The 20228-nt window shown below is 37.6% G+C and overlaps 1 protein-coding gene across 1 annotated transcript in view; it reads left to right on the top strand.

Moving 5' to 3' along the window:
* Window positions 1-1097: 1097 nt before the first annotated feature.
* ALB (albumin) overlaps window positions 1098-20228 on the top strand; it is a 36021-nt gene continuing 16890 nt past the window's right edge. The window contains exons 1-2 of the mRNA XM_035550274.2: window positions 1098-1202; window positions 1761-1925. The gene's annotated coding sequence lies outside the window, so the exon portion shown is untranslated. The remainder of the gene's footprint in view (window positions 1203-1760; window positions 1926-20228) is intronic.

Raw genomic sequence — 20228 nt, 5'->3', positions numbered from 1 at the left:
GTTGCTAGCATAAGGCTGCAGAAAATCTTGAGAAAAACACCAATCCTTTGTTACTTTTTTCATCTGTGACTTCTACTTGAGTATTTATGCAATTCCCTTCTAGTTATTGGTCACTGCACCGAATGCTAAATATGAATAGTAGATAAACGTGAGGTTTGAATTTAGTGAATGCTTTCGGGGACTGTCTTGTGGGGGGAAAGATTCTTTAAAAAGTTCTGTGAGACAACTCACGTGTTTAAACCTACGCTGTGGTGTAAGTATCGGCATGGATTCTGCTTTCAGTTTCGTTTATAACTACTGGAAAAAGTGTTACCATTGCAATCAGGAAGCGGGGATACTGAGTTGCAATTACGCTGATACAGGAACTGGAAAGAAAAAAGATATTATTGGTTTGTGTCTTGGTAACCCTGACAACACACACACAGGCACATAATATGCATACTTTCAGACCCATCAGCCCAACTTTTGCCTCTGCCCTTCTGCTCTGATTTTAAATATGCACCCTCTCCTTCCTGATTCATACACGTGGCATCTAATTCAACCCACATGTGCTCTGTGCCATGCCATCCCGCAACCCAAAACATACTCTGTCCATACTCAGCTCTTACTTCTTAGGTATTTTTTCAGCCTAGAATTTCCCAAATGGCAATCAGAACGTGTGAAATGATCTGTTGAGGGCTGGAGGGAAAAATGGGTGAAGGAAAGCATCTCATTCTTGAAGTGCACAGATTAAATGATGAATATTACTTTCAGCTTTGAAAACTTTTGTTGGTAATGCACTGAAATGATACTTCTGAGTTGCTAAAATGATTTCCATTTTGGCAGGGTGGTAAATTTATTTTTTCCTCCATTTTTGTGAACATTTTTTGAATGTTTAACCCCAACTCAGGACTAATCCAGCTGCCCCAAAGCTGCCTTTTCCCATTGTCTCCCTATAGCCAGTTTCAATAGCAATTTTTCTCTTTTTTTTTTTTTTTTTTTTTTTTTTTTGTGAATACAGCTGCTTTGCTTGAATTCCTGTAAGTGCTAAAGAGCAACAACCTCTTAAAAAATCTGAATGCTCTTGGCTAAAGCCACACCCCCATTTTTATCTCTTCATCTCAAGAATGAATGCATCTAGTTTTAGTATTTGTGAGAGTAGGAGGAACGTAGGAGGAGCACAGAAGTTACACATTTCCAGATTAGATGGTTATCCAAATGAGGTAAGAAAGTAAAGCAAAACCCAAATCATGCCATTCTCACTGGTTATAGAATCAGAGATTTAATTGGATGTCTTTGATGCTCACAGTTTTGACAGGATGCAGCTGTTGCAGCTTCTGTACGTGCTGCAGTATTTTTATTCATGTTGTTCTGGGAATTGTGAACCCATAATTGTTGTATTCCTTCAACACGTGTTCCACAAGGATTGGCTCGCTGAACCTCCTTGGTGTATAGCATTGTTTCATAATAAAAAAGACGTATCTGAAATGAGAGACGAGATTAACTAAAATTAGACTGTAGTTAATTATTTTAAAGAAATAATAAAATTGAGGTTGTTCAGCAATTATGCAATTACCGATGATAAGGTCAAAGGGAGGAAGAAGGAAAAGAAATGTCTCTACATTCATTAAATACTTTTTCTGTGCTATGTTTTCAGATTGTCTAAAACTCATTTTTAATAACAGTAAATTATGCAAAAGAAAGTTTAAACATTGTTTTTATGTAGCCAAGGCAATTACTTTAAATCACATTTTTTTAATATCTGCATTTCTCTGTTACAGAAGGTTTCCTTTCAGCATCTCGATTGGAGTGGCTTTGTGAGTGAAGAAAGTAAAGAAAGTCCACACAGATTCAGAACCGAACAAGATCGATGTCAGCCTGGAAGAACTGCTTATAGTTACAGCAGCACTGTGCATCAAGGGACAGCACCTCTACATATGGAGAAGGTAAAGCATTTACATTAATACTAATACTCAAATGCACCCAATATTGAAGGCCCTTTCAAGAGTGACTTCTGCCTCTACTTGGCATGGTAAACCAGGTGATTTTTTGCCATTTACAGTGGTTATCCACACCAGTTTCAATTTGAAATACACTTATATCCTCCTTCATTGTCTTGAAAATTATTTGTATTCCATCTCAGATACTCATTTTACACATTCTGATTACTGCCCTTAAAACTTGAAAAAACATTGTGCTTGACTGCTGTCTCCTGGGGAAGATTGAGAAAGTAAAATCACACGCACAAAGCAAAACCTTCAGTGAGTCTTTTATGTAATGTTTGAACTTTGTAGATTTTAACACTCAGCTTGACAAACCCATCACCATTTCATACCTTACTGAATCCTCCCAGTACTACCCAGCATATAACGTTTAAACTTAAATTTAATTTAAAACATAATTTTAAACTTGAAATTCTGAAGGGTTGATGAGATAGAAATTGGTCTGAAGCATTAAGGGAGAAGAACACTTATTTTGTAATATATTTAGTACTTTGCAAGTCTATATCTTATTTAAGAAATGGCTTAAGCACTTGGGACCCAGAAAATTTATTAATAGTTTGTGAAACTTACTTCTTTTTTACAAGGATAAATCATTTTTGAAAGTAGTTTTCAGGTTTATAATTTGCTTCACGTTTTCAAAATGTGAGTATACACTTTGTGAGTATAAGATGAAAAAATACCATGGTGAACTGAGGCAAATAGTATCTGATGAGCTTCTGAATCTCTTTGGGTTCTTTTCAAGTGCTTTAAAAGATAAAAATAAAAGGTGAGGTTATTGACACCTAACCTATAAGCCTAGTCTCTATATGATCAATGGGGAGAAACACTGGGAATTTTTAGAGGAAGTGTTTAGGAAGGTTAACCTCTAATATAGTTTTCTGTATTAAATGTATGATATAGAGTGGTACGAAATTCCCCAGATATTTGACTTGGAGAAAGTCTTGGACTGAAGCTACAGAGAGTGAGATCTACCAACCGTGCAAATATAACACTAATGCCCGTGCTACTCTTTGTTACTCACCAAAACACCTTTTCTGTATCATAAGTCATCTACAGCTCCATTCCTTTGGTTTTAATTCTGAATTAGTCCTTGTTTTTTCTAGTGATTGAACTCTACTGGGAACCCAGCTTGTGCTAATGTGTAGTTTAGTTGTTGGGGTAAGGGAGAGAAGCTTTTTCATACAGGGTCACCAAAACCTGCCAGATAATGCCCTGTAGGCTTCAGCAGAAGAAGTAACTGAACAGAGAGAAGAACACTTAGTAGAAGTGCAGGAGTAGATCATTGGCATTCAGTGCTACAGATATATTCACCACGGGTCCTCTGAAGTTTTGTGTTACGGAAATCCCAAACTGTGAGCGAGAACTCTCATGCCAAAACTACCTGTATTGAACATCAAAGTTTACCTGTCTAAGTCATGTGTTTTGTTTCATTTTGCTTTTATTATTAGAAACATTGAAGCTAGCACAGCATATAGACTACACAAGAATTGACTAGGAGGTATAACATTTCTTACATTTTATGTTTTGCTTTGAGCCTTGCCGGTCTTTAATGATAATTTCTATAGTAACCATTTTTTAAGTAAACAATTGATCAGTTCTGAAATTTGTCCTTGAAATTGCTGCTCTTGGTGCAGCTCAGGAGATCTTAATGGAAACAGCCTTCTGCTGGGATGCAGAATAACAAGGTTCAGGCTGTTGCTCTTCTATCTTCATAGAAAATATTTAGAAAATACCAGGCTCGTTTATCTCTGGACAAGAAAGGAAGTGACAATCTCTGTCTCTGTCTTTCTGTGAAAACCTTAGTAAGATCTTGGTTTCAGTGAAGGCAGTGTAAGTCTCTGTGATATCTCAAAAAGGTGTGTAAAATGGAAGAAAATTTTGTTTCCCAGAGTTCTAATGACATTTAGAAAAACTGTCTAATAGCCCCCAGTTGTCCAGAATTGTCCAGCTACCCAGGATCCTGCAGAGCCTTTTTTTTTTTTCAAAACAAAACTTTCCTTACCTTGTTTATTTTGCACTATTCTACTTATTGGCTTATGTTATCTGCCATTTTGCCTTTAGGTTAGTTCATTTGCTTTCAAAAGCCATAGATTGCTGTCTTTTAAAGAAGAGAGGAAAGATCAAGCTTTCTGTCATTTTAGTTTGCCACAGTAGATGGAGCTAGAAGCTGGCAATCCACGTTCATCTAAAACTAGTCAGAATTGAAGGACAAATTAAGAAAATCATTATGCTTGGAAAAGACCTCCAAGATCATCTGGTCCAACCATTCCTCAACCATCAATATTACCCACTAAACCCAGGTTAGAAAGGAAAAATACTTAAAGCATTTCATTCTTAAACATACATATCCTTTATTTAAATTTTTTTTTTATTCAGCATGTAATACAGAGTGCTTTGGTGTTTGTTTGTTTTATATTTATTTCCAGCAGATTAATCAGGGATTTTTTTTTTCTTGTGTATATGAAACACATTTAAAATGCTATTGCTTTTAATGCAAACTAGTTACAAGGTTAGGTGCTGTCTTGAATAGCTTGGTGTTCCTGAATTAGTGTTCTTTTCAATGCGGATTTCACATACACAGGAGGAAAATTGCTGATGAAGTAAATTTTCATCTGTCACCTGTAGTTATCTTATTTTCTCATTCATGTATATGAATTCAGTTATATTACTAACCAAGAATGTATCACTAGAAAGACTCGAAAGTACTTGAAAAGAGGGCTGCAACAAGTCATAATACACATTTAGCTATAAGTGTCATGAGAAGGCTTATAAGTGTGTTGAAAGTACATCTGGATTGTTTATTTTCATTTGTTAGCTTAGATACACAAGCTGAGACTAAAATTTATTTTCTCTGGTGTGTGGTTTTTAACTATGCATGAGTTACTACTTTTTAATATTTAACTTCGTATTCCAGAAGTCTTTTTGAACACAAATTCAAATGTTGCTACAGTCTCCCCATGTTCTGCAAAGCTCTTACATTCTATTGAACATCAGTCAGATTTAAAATGTCTTCTCCACCCTATTTGCATTCAGCAAATAACTTCTGTATAAGCTCTGTGTACTCTGATTCCACATCTTGCACACTGCTTTGTTGGCTACTGACTGTTACGAACTGGAAAAAGCTCTTCATAATTTTTCAAATGTACTTTATCAGCATTACCTAGTGTCTTCAAGAATTTTTCACATTCTTTATTTAAAATATCTTTAATTTAAAACAACTTGTGTAAAAGCAATGAAAATATTTTCCGATAAAAGTACTTCCAAAAGAATTACACAAACACTTTCTCACAAGAACAGCTAATAAATCACACATCCTAATTAATCAACAAGTCTAGTTTTCTCTTTCTTAATACTTGAAGCTACAGTGAGAGCTGGTCTTTTTGCTATACACCTCATTATGGCAATTTCTGAAGATTGTTAAATCAGACATTAGATGTGTTTTTTTTTGACAATGTTGTGATATCAATGCGTTTAGAGAATTCTGATCATAAGAAAAAAGGCTGAGCCTAAAGTGGAGCTTTTAAAGAAAAAAAAAAGAAAATCTCACCTTCTGGCTGGAAGAAAAACACTTTAACAAATCAAATTCAGATGTAGACCGTAACTTCATAGCTGAAGCCCTGACTTTTCTCCCCTCCTGTACAGGAGCATACACCGTATGTAGATCTTGTACCCCAAATTAGCATCTGACTGTTATGGTTTAGTCTTCTCAAGCATGAATCTTAATACCTTAGTACAGGTAGGGTCATCTCAATTTTGCATAAGAAGGGAATTTCTGTGCTTGCAACTATAAGCATAACCATCAGCATAGAGTAATCTTCCTAAAACAAAAGCTTCTGGTTTCTTTCTAGAAGCTTGCCATACTAGTACAGTCTTTCACTGAAATCTCTTATATCATGACTGGAGAGTGGTACCTGTTATTTTTGTGCCACACCTCAAGAAGGATCTTTCTCTCAGCTGCAAGTAAATGGGTTTCTAAAAGCTTGTTTTGAATGTTTGGATCAGGGAAAATGAAAGGCTTTGGACTGTTAAGAAAATGAAAAGTTTTCATTCACAAATGTGAGAATGTAAGTAAGTCTGGATGAGTATTTCACATACGCTAAACATAAATATCTCAAAATAGCAACCTCCAAAGAGAGAGAAGATAAATGAGAGGTAGGAAAGCTTTTTTGAACTTTACGCGATTATATGCCAATTCATAGAAGGACGGGTGGAGATCGCTCTCTGCATTAGAATATGTAACTCCTCTTGGCCACAAAACTGGATGTTCAGCATCTCTGAAAAGTGTATTTAATGTACATATGCTTCAGATACATAGGAAAGAGGCATACTGCATTGTGTTAAGATTAAGTTTACAATCAGCAGTCTGGAAAGGGTAAAATAAATGGCCTCTGCAGTCATAGTCTTTTGCTTTTCTACTCATTGCTGTTTCACCTGGTGTAAGGAATAGTCTGCATTCTCAACAAATATCTGTTCAGTATTTTGATTTTTCCTCTATCTCCAGTATATGATTCCTGGAATTATTTACTACATGTTATTAGTTTTTCTATTTTGTTTGTTTGTTTGTTGCTTGTTTGGTTGGTTTTGTTGTTGTTGTTTATAATTACAATCTAATATTATCATTTTAGTAGCCAAGTGTTTCAATGAGTAATTTGCACTCAGCCCTCAGTTTTGTCTTAAGTTGGATTTTTTATTCCAGACCCATCTCTTACAGCTGAAGGGATGGTTATCTCTACATTTTATACTTAAAATCCAAGACATGTCAGGATTCAGATCAGATCTTCCACTCATTTTTTTCAAAATGACCTGATTTTCTCACAGTGTTGCATTTTTAACACTGTTTTTTTGCAAAGCCCACCTCCTGTTAACCTCGGTTGCAGTTCTGAGGACTTAATTTGTCTCTAGATCAGAATTTTGAATTTCAATCCAGACATCCATAAAACTATTAGGTCACAATTAGTGATTCAAAGCAAGAAACCAACATTTTTCAAATAGCAAATTGCATGCAAATTAGACTGGCAAATTGTGCACAGATTTGTGTCAAATTCAGTGTCAGCTGAAAGGAGAAGAAATTGAAAAATTTTGGAAAAAAGTAACTTTTTGTTAGTACTGAAAATGAGATAATGTGTTTTCACTTTGAGTTTATCATGGAAGAGAAATTTTAATAACCCTGAGCAAGTTGTCTATTAACCTAAAAGAAAAAAAAAAAGATTTTCAAATTTAAATTGGATTATTCATTACTCACATATTTTTATTCAAAACACTTTCAGAAGACATTTGATTAGTGTCTGACAAGTGTTTTGTGAGAAATCATGAGATTAATTTGCTTCAGAGGCTTCTCTGATGCTTGAACAAGCAGTCTAGCTGGTGTCCACAGTGGACAGGTACATCCAAAGGCAGCATGCTAGCAATGCAGTGGGGAGGGACAGATGGTCTCAAAGGTACCTACCAAGTGGTATTCCAGGTCACCAAGGTAGATGTGTCCTTGGAAGCACAGATTCCCTTCCCAATTTTCAGCCACGCATTTGCCCTGTCTCCTTTACTTTCTTCCTGTCTAGGTTCCTTTTTCCCCATCTTTATCTCATTGTCCAACTCCCATTCTTTTGAGCCTGTCAGATGGTCTTCTCTTGACTCAGAACCTTACTCCAGGCACAGCACATCCTTCCCTGTTGAGTCTGCTTTGGACATTCAGTTCCATCTTTCCTATCCGTCCTCAGAATCATTCTTCAAATACTCATTCACCAGCCCCCAGATTACCAGCCCCTTCAAATTTCTCACATGCAGTGTCCTTTCCTGTTTCTCTGTTCCGGTTTACCTGACTGGATGATAACAAGCAGCTCAAGTGTTTTCTTTCTTTAACAGTGTTTTCTTTCTTTTTTTGTTTCTTTTTCCTCTATGAACACTCACTAACATAAATGAGAATTTAATAAGAGTTTACTATCTGGAGACAGGATCAGTGTCTTTACAGAAGGTGGCAGTGTAATATATATATTAGCTCTGGACATCCTGAAAAGTAATTGAGGCTGTTCAGTTTGTGATTTTCTTTTTGAATGAAATCACATCTGCCTGAATTGGTACAGACAGAGAATCTCAGCATGGACAAAAAAGAAGAGGATTTTTTTCAGGACGATGAGGGTTTCTGCGTGCAATTACAATCACACTGTGTGATTGGAAACAATCCAGGAACCTAACGTTCCAAAAATCATTTCTGAAAGGATACATTTAAAGGAATATGCAATTAATTTGACTGTCTCATCAGATCTATGGATTGATTTTTTTTGGTAAGTATAAATGTGGATGCATGTACCTCTGAACTGTGTATGAGTTATTAATAATAATTACAAATATTCCTTTCACATAGCTTTCATTTAAGTTTTAGCCTAAGTTAGAACCAAGTGTCAAATTCCCATCTGGATCTTGACCACAAATATATTTCGTCTGGAACTTTCTAGGATTCAAAATATACAAGATGTCCTTCTTTCCCTGGGACACACTGCAGTTTGTACAGCGCTCATACATGCACAAATGGCAGACAGTGCTTGGCTAACTGTCCAAAACTGAGGGTGCGTGCTCATCTGGGAAAGTAAACTTTCCTGTGAGACCTTATTTATGTAGTTAAAATTGAAATTATTCTTCCTTTTCTAACCAACACGTGATCATTCCTTACAGTGTTTTAATAAAATTCAACTTCAGACAATTTAGCTGTAAAAGAAACTGGAACCACTTGGAGCTAAAGGAAAAATCAGACGCTTCCCTACACTGTGGTTTCTGCTCATTGATTGACAAATATCTGGTGCTGTCTATATTCCTCAATGCCAGTTCCAAACAAGGGGAAGTTAAAGATTTTTTCCTCCAGCGTGAATGCAAGAGATTTATGGATATGAGTCATAGTTTCTCTACACATCATTCACTTCTTTCATTTAACATATCCCTTAATTCCTTGGTGGCCACATTTTTAACAGGTTCTCTGAGGATAGAACCATTAACTACCTGTATATTTCTGTGTGTTGTGTGGGTCATGCATATTCACGGAAATAGATAGCTAAAAGCCATGTAATTTATGAATGATTGGCTCTGCCATTTAAAATAGCAAACATTTCTGCAACATTCTTACATGAAGAAATATAAAGAGACTTTGCCTCCTGAGAAGAACACTGTCCTTACTAGTTGTATAAGGAATTGATTTCTCTATTGGTACTATACAGATCCTTCCTGATAGGTAGTCCCAACCTCAAATGCTTGTGCTACAGGCCGATAAATGTTACAAAAGGTAAGACAGGAAGCAGATGCAAAGAGACCTAGTGAAGTAGAAAAGGTCACACAGCAGGTTAATGACAGAGCCAAGAAGAGGACCCAGATTCTAGCTCTGCGACCTATCCATTGACAATGTTTTTTTCTCTCTGGTTTTGTTCCTATGCTTCTCTACACGTGGCCATTTGCTATAGTAGGTAGCTTGCAGTGGGCAGTGTGAGTCTAATCATTTCTAGCCACCTGTAACGTGCAATTATAGATTCAGTGTTTTTTACTCTAAGCATCCTGAATAAAAGAGGGGAGAGAAGTACAATTAATGCAGGCAAAGTTGTATCCAGATGTAATTGTATGGCCTGAATGCTGCAGTACCTGTCAAACAAGCACAAATAATTGATATCCTATTGTTTTCAAATGTTGCTGAGGCACTAAATATCTTTTAGCATTCTTCACCAGTGCAACAAAGGATGGAGAAACACCTCACAAGCTTTTTATCCTGTGATACTCAGTCACTAAATGGAAATATCTGTAGCAACGCTGTCTTTGATTACTTGAAAGGTTGCTTTCTTGGCCCACAGGAACATTACATTTTTCTGTGTTGAGGTGCACAGCTTCTCCGTGCAGAGTTTTGTTAACAGCAGGTGGCATACTTCACCCGACTGACTGACGACTTTGTAGAGGCTGCATGTGAGTTAAAACTAGCTCCTAGCAAATGCTGATAGCTATTTAGTTCAGCACACATAGTAGCTTTCTCTGCCAAAGCTCTTTTATGAAAGAATTAGGCATGAACATCAGTTTTAGAATAAACTCGATATAATCTGAGGCAGACCCGCTTTTCACTCTCCATATTTGTACCTTCCCATTTTTCCCAGTGACTCTCCCTGCCTGTACTTTTCCCACAGCTCATTGCAACAGTCTTTTCATCCACTACTGCAGTTCCATCTGCACTAGTCTTCTGCTGCAGTTTCAAATGGATTGCTTGGCCTCGCATGCAGGATGTAATTAAACCCATAGTAAGTTTTTTCTGCGTGACACAAACATTTCCTGCTCCTCCGGTAACCAGACTGAAAATATTTGTGTAATTTGGTGTGGAATAACTGCCTCAGAATCTTACAGAGAATGTCTAACATCCATACAGAAAAATCCAACGTATTTTTTTATCCAAGGTATTTTATTATCCAAGGCTCTCGTCACCTTCATAAATTAAACCCCCTAGCTTCCAAAACCAAGGCATAATAAAAAGCTTTTGGCATGAAGAACAGCTTCCCACTTGCAGTAAAATAAACAGTTTCTGAGATCCTCCATGCTAACCAGTGTCTCTGCTGGAGTTTGACTTTGCATACGTTGTTAACTTCAGTGTGGCTATACACTGAGCATACAATTAAGCATGTTTGTAATTCCTATCTTAGAAGACCTGCCAATACAAAGTCTTGACTACACAGACCTCTTGGCAGGATAAAGATTCTAATTTTGACCTGACATGAATGAATCTCTGACTTTGGCTATTAGTTTTCTCAAAAAAATAGCATAAAATAAAACAAATTATTGTTTGATTATTCACCAGTTTTTCATCTTTTTATCAGCGATCCATTTCTCTTGTCTGGGCCAAATAAGCAGAGCACTTTTCAAAAGCATGCAGTTTTATCTAACTTGGTTTCCAGTGAAGCCAGACAAGTTTTAGAACTGACTTTGGCATAACCAGAATTAGGCTAATACTGAGCATATTTCAAAATCCTACAGTGAGGACCTGATAACCTTACTGAGTTCTCAGATAGCTACTTAGGCAATATCGGTGCCCAATAGACAATATCTTCCGATTTGTCTCATTTAAATCTGTCCTTGTCTAACTTAAAATGCAGTTATGTACTAAAAGGTGTGAGTACTTGTTTTTCCTTTCAGAAGTGCAAGCAGATAGATTGCCTATTTGATAAATAGGAATCAAATAAAATTAGTTTATTTTTCTTTGAAAAAAATAATAAATGACATAGAAATTCCTTTGGAAGCCTATTCTAAATTTCAGCTTCTCCAATAAACAATTTTTAGTTCGACTGTTATGTTGTTCTATGTTGAGTTTCTGACCACCTTGATTATGAAGTTTTCTTTTTGTGGGTGGCAAGATAAAATGACCTAAGTCCATGTCAGTGGAATTTTTGTTTGTTATCACACAGTACAATAACTTTGTGTTTTTTCCAAAGAACAGCAAATTCAGTTCAAAGTCTCATGAATAAATGCCATGAAGACTGATAAAAATACATCTTATCAGTAAAAGAGTGAACATTACTAGCCATTGGCTTCCACATTTGTTGTGCTAAAACCATGGCAACTACAAATCTTTTTTAGGGTCTGAGTTCATAGATCTTAAAGAAGGAAAGGTCATTCTTGAATTTCCATAGAGACAATACCTTAACTTTAGAGGCAGACCTGTTCATAAGCTGTTATCTTTCTGTTCTCTTGATTTTATACTGGGTTCAAATAGTCACATTTTTAATGGAGGCTCTGTTTACAAGATACCTTCTAATTCACATCTAACTGCTGCACATGCCCACCAAAACAGTTTTGCAGGTCCGATTCAGGTTACATTAGTCTAGATTCACTCAGTTTCATGGGATTGCCATTGTGAGACAAAATGGGGCCTGCAGGATCAGAAATTTTACTTTTGTTTGGGTTAATGGGAATAGAGTTGAAGGTTCGAAATTCACTGTCTAGAAGCAAAAGCACCCCTGATAATGATGGATCCCGTGCTTTCCATATGCAGGATTTTAACTGAAGCCCCACTTCTTCCTGCACATCCACTTTCTGCTCACACTGTGTTCCTTTTTACACAAATTTGCTGACAGAAAGAAACAACACAAGGAACATGAGGCTTGGTCTTTTTGACACACATTGAACTTTGTACATTTTCCAATAGGGTCTCCAGGAATTATATTAATCACCTTTTGGGTTACATTTTCAGTCCTTTCACGTTTTTAGATTGAAGATTGTTTCTTACGTTTGGCGGGTTAAATTCAATACTCAGATTTGAATTTACAACCTGGAAGACAGGGAGCAGGTGTGGGTGTAAATGCATGAAGGTGTCACTGCGACTAACACAATCTAATATGCACATTTCTAGAAGTCAGATGGAAATAATAACCACTGTAAAAGGCTAAGTCTTTCAGAAATGCGCACTCTTGGTCTCTGAGAAGACGTCAGGCATACTAGCTAGAGTCAGAAATGGGCATTTGTTCGTGTAGGTCATAGCTGAATGCTAGTTCTAGGATTGCAGTGTTGTAACTTATTAAATTGTTCTGAATTCTTATTGGACATAGATCAGGGATAGCAGATTAAAAGATATATATCATTTGAAAGGTTTGAACATTCTAAGCATTCACTGTCTTGACCAGTGGCCCCGGGGCCACTGAATGCAGTCGGAAGTGAGATTTCCCAAGGATTCAGTACAGCCCTATCTCAGACTCCTGTTATGAATTTTACTGTTGCCTTCAGTAGGAGCACAGATGTGCTGATGATATTTCTCCTCAAGCAGCCGTTATTGCATAAAGTAGACCTGGTCTACTTACTGGACGGTTTTCACGTAATATGTCAATTAGTTGAATCCAAAATGTTTCACTGGGAGCATCACATTTCTGATAAACTTTCAGCAAATCTGAGGTTAAGTTTTCCATAGACACATACTGGCTTTAACAACGTGCAGGAAGACAAGCCCTGTGCTTGTGGGATTTCTAGTTATGGAGCACCCAGTCAAGTGAAGCACGAGTATCAGTGTTCTGGGCTGAATGGCCACGCCAAAGCATCCAGGCTCCCTGACAGGAAGTTGTGAACCCCAAAACTCATACAGTGGTGACAGCAATGAGGCTACAGTGCCTGACCTTGAAGCAGGACACTGGAAAGTATAAGACTTGTGTTTGTGTCAGGCTCTCAACATTTTCAGGGTTCCTGTTCTTACATGAGGAGCTGAGTCCTTGGTCCTGTCTCAGCGCTAGGCTCTCCACTCTGCCAATAGCAACTGTGAGAAATTTGGTTCAGCATGGAACTTGCACAGCTTCCAAATTCCCTGCCCAGGGAGCCAGGAATCTGGCAGTCTGAGGCAACCCTGGCATGGAAAACACTTACTAAGACTTGGGAGGTAGATACAACATATAAATCAATATGACTAAGTATTTCTGAGCAGGGTAAAGGGAATCACCCCATTACCACAAGGAACACAGGGCAGGATTCTTAGGGTTAGATGACATGTATTCTTAACTCCGTGGCTATATGAACGAGATCCACGCTGACTTTAAAGGAAGTCACGAGTCTCTTTGTAGTCAGATTAGCTAAGGTGCCTCCAGACACCTGAAGCTTGGTAAAAGGAAACCCACTGTGTGTTTGCAGCTCTCTTAGTCATGGAGTTCACTTACAGTTCACTTAAAAGATCAAGTCAGTTAAGGGCAATTCTAAATTAGTTCTTTTAATTTAATTTCATGAAATATTTTGGAGACCTATAGATAGATCATGAATATGCTTGATTAGCAAAACTGAGCCACTGTTGGTATTAGAATAAAAGCCATCTGAACAGAAAGCAAATGTCAAGGACTCAGGTTGGAGGGCAGTGTAGAGGAATGGCCTAGCGAGTATAGCCACTGTCTAATTGATCCAAAAGACAACATTAAAAGCTTCATGTGCAAAGAGTTTGCTAGTATTTCTTTTCATGACTTGAGATGAATTCTCTGGTTAGCATTGAAATTTGGAAAAAACAAAAAAAAGCTTTTCAGACTCTGCAAAGCCACAGCTGTATCTGCTGCCTCTTTCTAATTCCTTCATATCAGTGAGTATCTGGACCAATCCTTTTGTTACTTATTTAGAGAACCAGATGAACTGTATAGATCTTTGGTAGGCTTGATCACATTTTTTGGTCCCAGATGAAATTCTTTGACTCTTGGAAAGTACTGAGGAACTTCTCTTTTAAAATCAGGCCTTCCTGAAAGCTCTCAAATTTGGTACCCCAAATCACTTGTCTGATTTGAAAATTGTAGCTAGAGTTTGAAAGCACTACTCTAAAGAAAACAAGCAATCAAAAAAGCAACCTTTCCTCAGATTTATATTATTTTTGAGTCAATTCCTTGGCACTAGCAATCCCAGGTTCCAGTGTTATGTACTACATCATAACAAATACAGGCAAAGGAGAACATATGAAGGAAAATGCCAATCAGCAGAAATACAAGTTTTTGTTGCTGCTGCATATCAAATTCTCTTCTAAGAGACCATGACATGCTGGTAATATCATTGGGGTTTGATTCACGTTTAAGGGAGTAGTGGACCTCGAACTGCAAGTCAGAGATCACCTAATAAATGTGGTCTGTTTGAATGCTGCTTGAAAGGCTTTTAGCTGTTAAAAACAATTGATTTTTTTCAGACACAAAAGTACACATGCTCAGGTTTGACTAACTGAACTTTGCTTCTGAGGCTTAGACAAAAATGTTGAAATATTTCACTGTGTTTTTAGATTAACGTGCAGGGACTTAAAACTTCATGTTGAGCTCATGACAGTGGGGCCTCAGAATTCATTACAATATAGTAATATGCAGGAATGGATTCTCTTTTTATGTCAGTGAGTAGATGAAAGTGTCAGCTTTCAAAATCTCTTAACCACACGGCTTCAAAAAAATAGAACAGCCTCAGTCCTAGCTGTAGCAGGCCTGCTTGGTAGGCTGCATAGCTGTGGACCCTGTGTATTCTGGTTCATCCTTACCCTCCTGCTCTCAGAGCTTCAGCGTTCCCTGCTGGGATATCAGGGGGTGAGTCCTACCTCTATGCAGATATTGGCTTTGAGGAAACTGAAAACTTGGATTCTGATAGGAGTGCTGGAAGCAATATTTTCAACTACAACTATGAAAGGGCTTTGCTCAGTACATGGGATGGAAAGGATCCTTCCCTACACATTTGTCTATCTCCCTTGGGCAATAACCAGCAAAGCTCCAGTGAAGAGGACCTACAAATGGTTCTATGAACTTACATTCCCCTGTTAAGGTACCAGCTCAGGCCCTGACTCAGCTAAAGAAATCGCAAAGGCCAAAGGGGGTATTTGAGGAGGAAAATGCCACTCCCGCTCCAAGGCTTCTGTTAAAAGAAACATCTTTCCAGTTTCCAGTGTTGTGAAAGCTTTACATTTAGGAATTGCTTACTGAGAAATGGAGGGCAGAATGAGAACATTTATAAGTTGTCTCAAATAGATAAAATAATAAGTTAGCGAGAATCAAACCAATGCTAAAATTCCAGATATCCTAACAGAAAAAAACAGCACAAGTTCAGAGAACAATTGTAGCAGGAACACAAAATCTGTTTCTATGGAGATAGACATGAAAGAGAAAAAATTTGTCAACTTCACAGTTTTTAGGCCAAAATAGGAAAATTGTGAGTTTACAATGAAATTAAATAAAAAGGAAGACAAAGTAAGAGTGTACTGCTAAGGGACAAAGGCTGTCAGTGGTGCTGTAATATTTGGGTGTGTCAGCTGCAAATTTGGGGAGTCCATGTAAAATCACAGAAATTTTGTAGAAGTCCCACAGTCCCACTAGACATGAAGTAATTTTTTCAAGTCTTCAAGAGTTTGAAGTTGGGAGCAAAAACAGTGGCTCCCAGAATCACTAGTTAATTTTCAGCATGCTTTTCTTCAGATTTTACCACACACGTGCTTAAACTTAGAAAAAAGTTTGTAGTCATGGTTTTTATAAGTTGGAGTTCACAGATATACATCTTAAATTAATTCAGAATAAAAACAGCACAAACACTTCCTGCCATTTGTCAGAAGTTTTCAGTATCACTTTCATTGCTAAACCTGAACTGCATCAAACTTAGAGAAGAAATATTAACAATCTCTCACCAAACAAAAGCTTTCAGCTTTGGCTCTCTGCACTGAATGGTTCTATACTGTCAAAGACAATTGAGCTACAGTTGACTGCAGCTGGACTTTTCCAGGCACAGTGCCATCAACAACTCCTTGAGGTTGAATGGCTTTTATTAGCTATTGGCTACTTTATAGTAGCCACAACAAAGATGGATTGGTGAAAAGGATGAACCACAGAAACTCTTGAGTGAAAGTTTTCAGAGAACTTGGAGCAAATCTGTTAAGGTCATTAGAAATATATGAAGTAGCTCACAGCTAAACCTATGCATAAGTAGAATAGATCCAAAAAGAGTTTATCAAAAAAGAAAACACATAAAAAGCGTATTAAAATTGAAATGAAGCACAGAAATAGAGTTGCAACAAAATTGTTGCTGTGTGTGCTACTGAAAAAACATACTAATCTAATATATACAGTTCCACGTATATCAGTTATGCCAACTGCTTTTTAATGGCATTGTAAAGAAGAATGCAAGCAGACACTGAGAATATGAGATTCTGCAGATTCATAACATCAGTGGGATATAAAAGAGCAAAAATAGGTGGATCATAAAACTCAGAATGACAGAGGCTGAAAAGCTCAGGCAGCAGCATGGAAATTAGAGTGCCAAATAGTTTTGAGGGCACAAGTGAATGTGCTGGATTCCAAAGGCCTCCTGAGAATTATGTAAGAGGAAGAAAAAAAGATCACCACAGACAGTTATATCATGGAACAAACAACAATCACACCACTGCAACAATTCAAATTACAAATAGTGTATCAAAGAAAGGTCTAAAAAGTACTGAAGCAAAAAGCTCTTTTAGCTGAAGGCATCATGAACCCACTAACACTGTACCTGGGATAATTCATTTTTTGTATCTATTTTGTAGACATGTATGCACTTGACTCATACAAAAACATCGCTATGATATTTTTGAGGGACTCTGTAGCTAGAAATTGATAAAATGATCAAGCCAGTATTTCACCTGCTCTGCAGATTACCTACTTATATTGACCAAAAAAAAAAAAAAAAAAGAGGAAAACAGGGAAAAAAAGACCTAAAAGATAAAATTCACAGAACAGCTGATAGCCCTCACAAAACATTGAAGGCTGCACATTTAGAAGTTAGAATACTTCCTTTGGAAGGGCCCTACAAAGGTCCAGTCCAACTGCCTGACCACTTCAGGGCTAATCAAAATTTAAAGCATATTATTGAGGGCATTATCCAAACACCTGAACACTGATAGGCATGGGGCATAAACTGCCTCCCTAGGAAACCTGTTCCAGTGTTTAATGACCCTCGTGGTAACGAATTTTTTCCTAACGTCCAGTCAGAACCTCCTCTGTTGCAGCTTTGTGCCATTCTCGCATGTCCTACCATCAGTTACCAGGGAGAAGAGGTCAGCACCTCCCTCCCCACTTCCCCTCCTCAGGAAGTCGTAGAGTGCAATGAGATCACCTCTCGGCCTTCTCTCCTCCAGACCAGACAAACCAATTGTCCTCAGCCTCATCTCACAAGGCGTGCCCTCCAACCCTTTTGTCAGCTTTGTTGCCATCCTCTAGATGCATTCAGGTATCTTAACATCTTTTTTATATTGTGGAACCTGGACTTGCAGACAATATTTGAGATGAAGCTGCACCGACATAAAATATACTGGGAGAATCACCTCGTTTGACCAGCTGGCTATGCTGTGTTTAATGCACCCCAAAACGCAGTTTGCCTTCATGGCACAGTGCTGACTCATCTGGGTAGACTGAAGCAATTTAATGCATTATAAAGGAGTCAATGTGAAATGCCTACAAACATCTTACATCATTTTGTCTTACATCATATTGCCTTACACCATAAGACAAAGCAAAACCATTCTCATGCTGTTAATGCCAAAGGCTGATACTGGCATCTGTTGCTTGATAAGGAAAACAGCTACATCACTGTGCTCTGGATTTCATGAGACAAATTGATAGGGATGGTAGAATGCCCTAGGGATCGAACATACGGTGGCTTAAAAGCAGGACAGGCAACAGGACTCACTAACAGGATTCAAACACCTTAGAGATTAATGTCAAAACAGAATACGTTAGATGAAAAAGGAGCATAGCAAGAAATACTGCGATGTCTGAAGTCAATCTCTTCTGATCAGTGGAAATAAGCAAGATTGAAGAAAAAGGAGATTTCTGGCTGACTGCTGCGCCATATGTGATACACTTACTAATTTACCTGCAGTTTCCTCTCACTGGGTAAAACCAATAAAGAAGATATCCATTCTAAAAGGCATTACTAAATCATAATAAAGTCTTTGTTAAAAATATTTCACATGGTTCTTCTATGTCAGCCTACTGTGTATAAGCCCTCTGGGTGAGTCGAGGATGGGAGTGCAGAAAAGACACAGGTCATCTAAAAGATGAAGCAAAGAGTAGGAACTAACTTCCCCATTCTGAAATTCCATAAGTGGAATGTGAATGAATAAAAGCACATTGTTGCAGAGATGGGGACTAGGACAATGTTTCTAGATATATGGCAACCAGGAGCTTTCATATTAATCTTACTAACACCCACAGAGCAATAAATGCACAACTGAAGCATCTTTCAGTCTCATATATGTGCAATAATAAGCTCCACTAGAACAGTCCAGAAGGAAACTCTTCAGAAACTACTATAGATGATCAGAAGGCATTTTTATGAAGCATCTCACACACATAGAGAATACTGTTGCATGATGTTCTTGGAATAGCAGTGCTAAACCTGAGATACTATGAGATACAGAGAAGATTTCTTGTGCAGCAGTCCTATATCATAAAGCGAAAACTATGAAAAATGCATTTTTCCTTCTAAGGGAAAGCATCATTTAAAGCAACTATATACCAGATTGAAGGCAGGAACTTGAAAGGACAAGAATCAGCTCTGATCACAGGCTAATAATAACTACTAACATCATATATAAAAGCAATATACTATTAAACATATTTTTGAGAAGAGGGATTTTTGAAAACATATGCTGGAGCCATTAGAGACCACTGAGACCTGATCAACAAGACCAAAACCAGATTTGCACTGGCTTCTCCTACATCTGCTTGCAAGGCCTTCTCAAGGCCTTTAGGGCTAGTATGGCGTGAAAGAGCCTTCTTCCAACATAATGGCCATAAATGCCATATTGGCGTAAATGCCATATTAACAGGAACTACCTAAGCAAAAAGAAAGGAGTAACTTAAAAAGAAGGGGCATGAATGTGTGTGTGCCTGTCTTGAGATGGACTTTGGAAGGTATAATGTCACATTATGCAATCAGGTTGTTCAATTCATGCTTAGCTTTGCAGTCTGGAAAACATACATCCACCATCTGTAACAATATATATAGAAAATATTTTGAAACACATGAAAAGCAATTTTTTTTAAGTACACTTTTCAGCATATTTAAGAAATCTCTGCTTTCTAGGTGGGCTTGATGTTAGAGAGAGAGCATAGAGAGGACAACGAGGTCTGCATGTTATTCAGTCTGAAGTCTTTCTCCCTCGCTTTAAAGTAAGCACTAAATACTGCATATTCTGGACACCGTCTGTGTCCTGGATTTTGTCATGAAGTTTGCAAAACTGTTTTGGTGGTGAGGATGCAGATCTGTGCTCTTGAATCTGTTCCAGCAGTGAAGTACAAAATTAAGCCACTAAATTGCAATCTGAGCTTATTGGAATTAGGTGTTTGACTTATTAAGGTGCAGTGAAACTATGGATGGTCACTCTACTTGATTTAAACACTCCTATTTTGATGAAAAAAAAAACAGCTCTGGAAAACTGAAGATGAGTGGCCGATCTCTCAGGATGACTGGCCTAACATGAGAACTAAGGATGTTCCCAAAAGGCATGCCCTGTCGTGGAATACTGTTAGAAGGCCTCTGCCTATTCTGCTACAGTAATCAAATCCTTCCAATGTTTATGTTTGCTCATTGGATGGGCATTCTTGCTCACTTTATATCTCCGAGTCCATCTCTGTTCAAATAAAAGCCATATATCTGTTTCAGTTGTTTGACTTGTTTTACATTGAAGCCAAACATCAGCGATAAGAATAGCAAACATAATGCACCGGAGCAGGAAAAGACTGGTACCTGAGCATGTGTCCCAGACTACAGACACTTATTAAGAAATGTACT

The sequence above is a fragment of the Cygnus atratus genome, chromosome 4, assembly GCF_013377495.2.
Source record: "Cygnus atratus isolate AKBS03 ecotype Queensland, Australia chromosome 4, CAtr_DNAZoo_HiC_assembly, whole genome shotgun sequence".
Lineage (NCBI taxonomy): Eukaryota > Metazoa > Chordata > Aves > Anseriformes > Anatidae > Cygnus > Cygnus atratus.
Note: the sequence above shows the minus strand (reverse complement) of the source record. Positions and strands in the feature narration are given on the sequence as shown.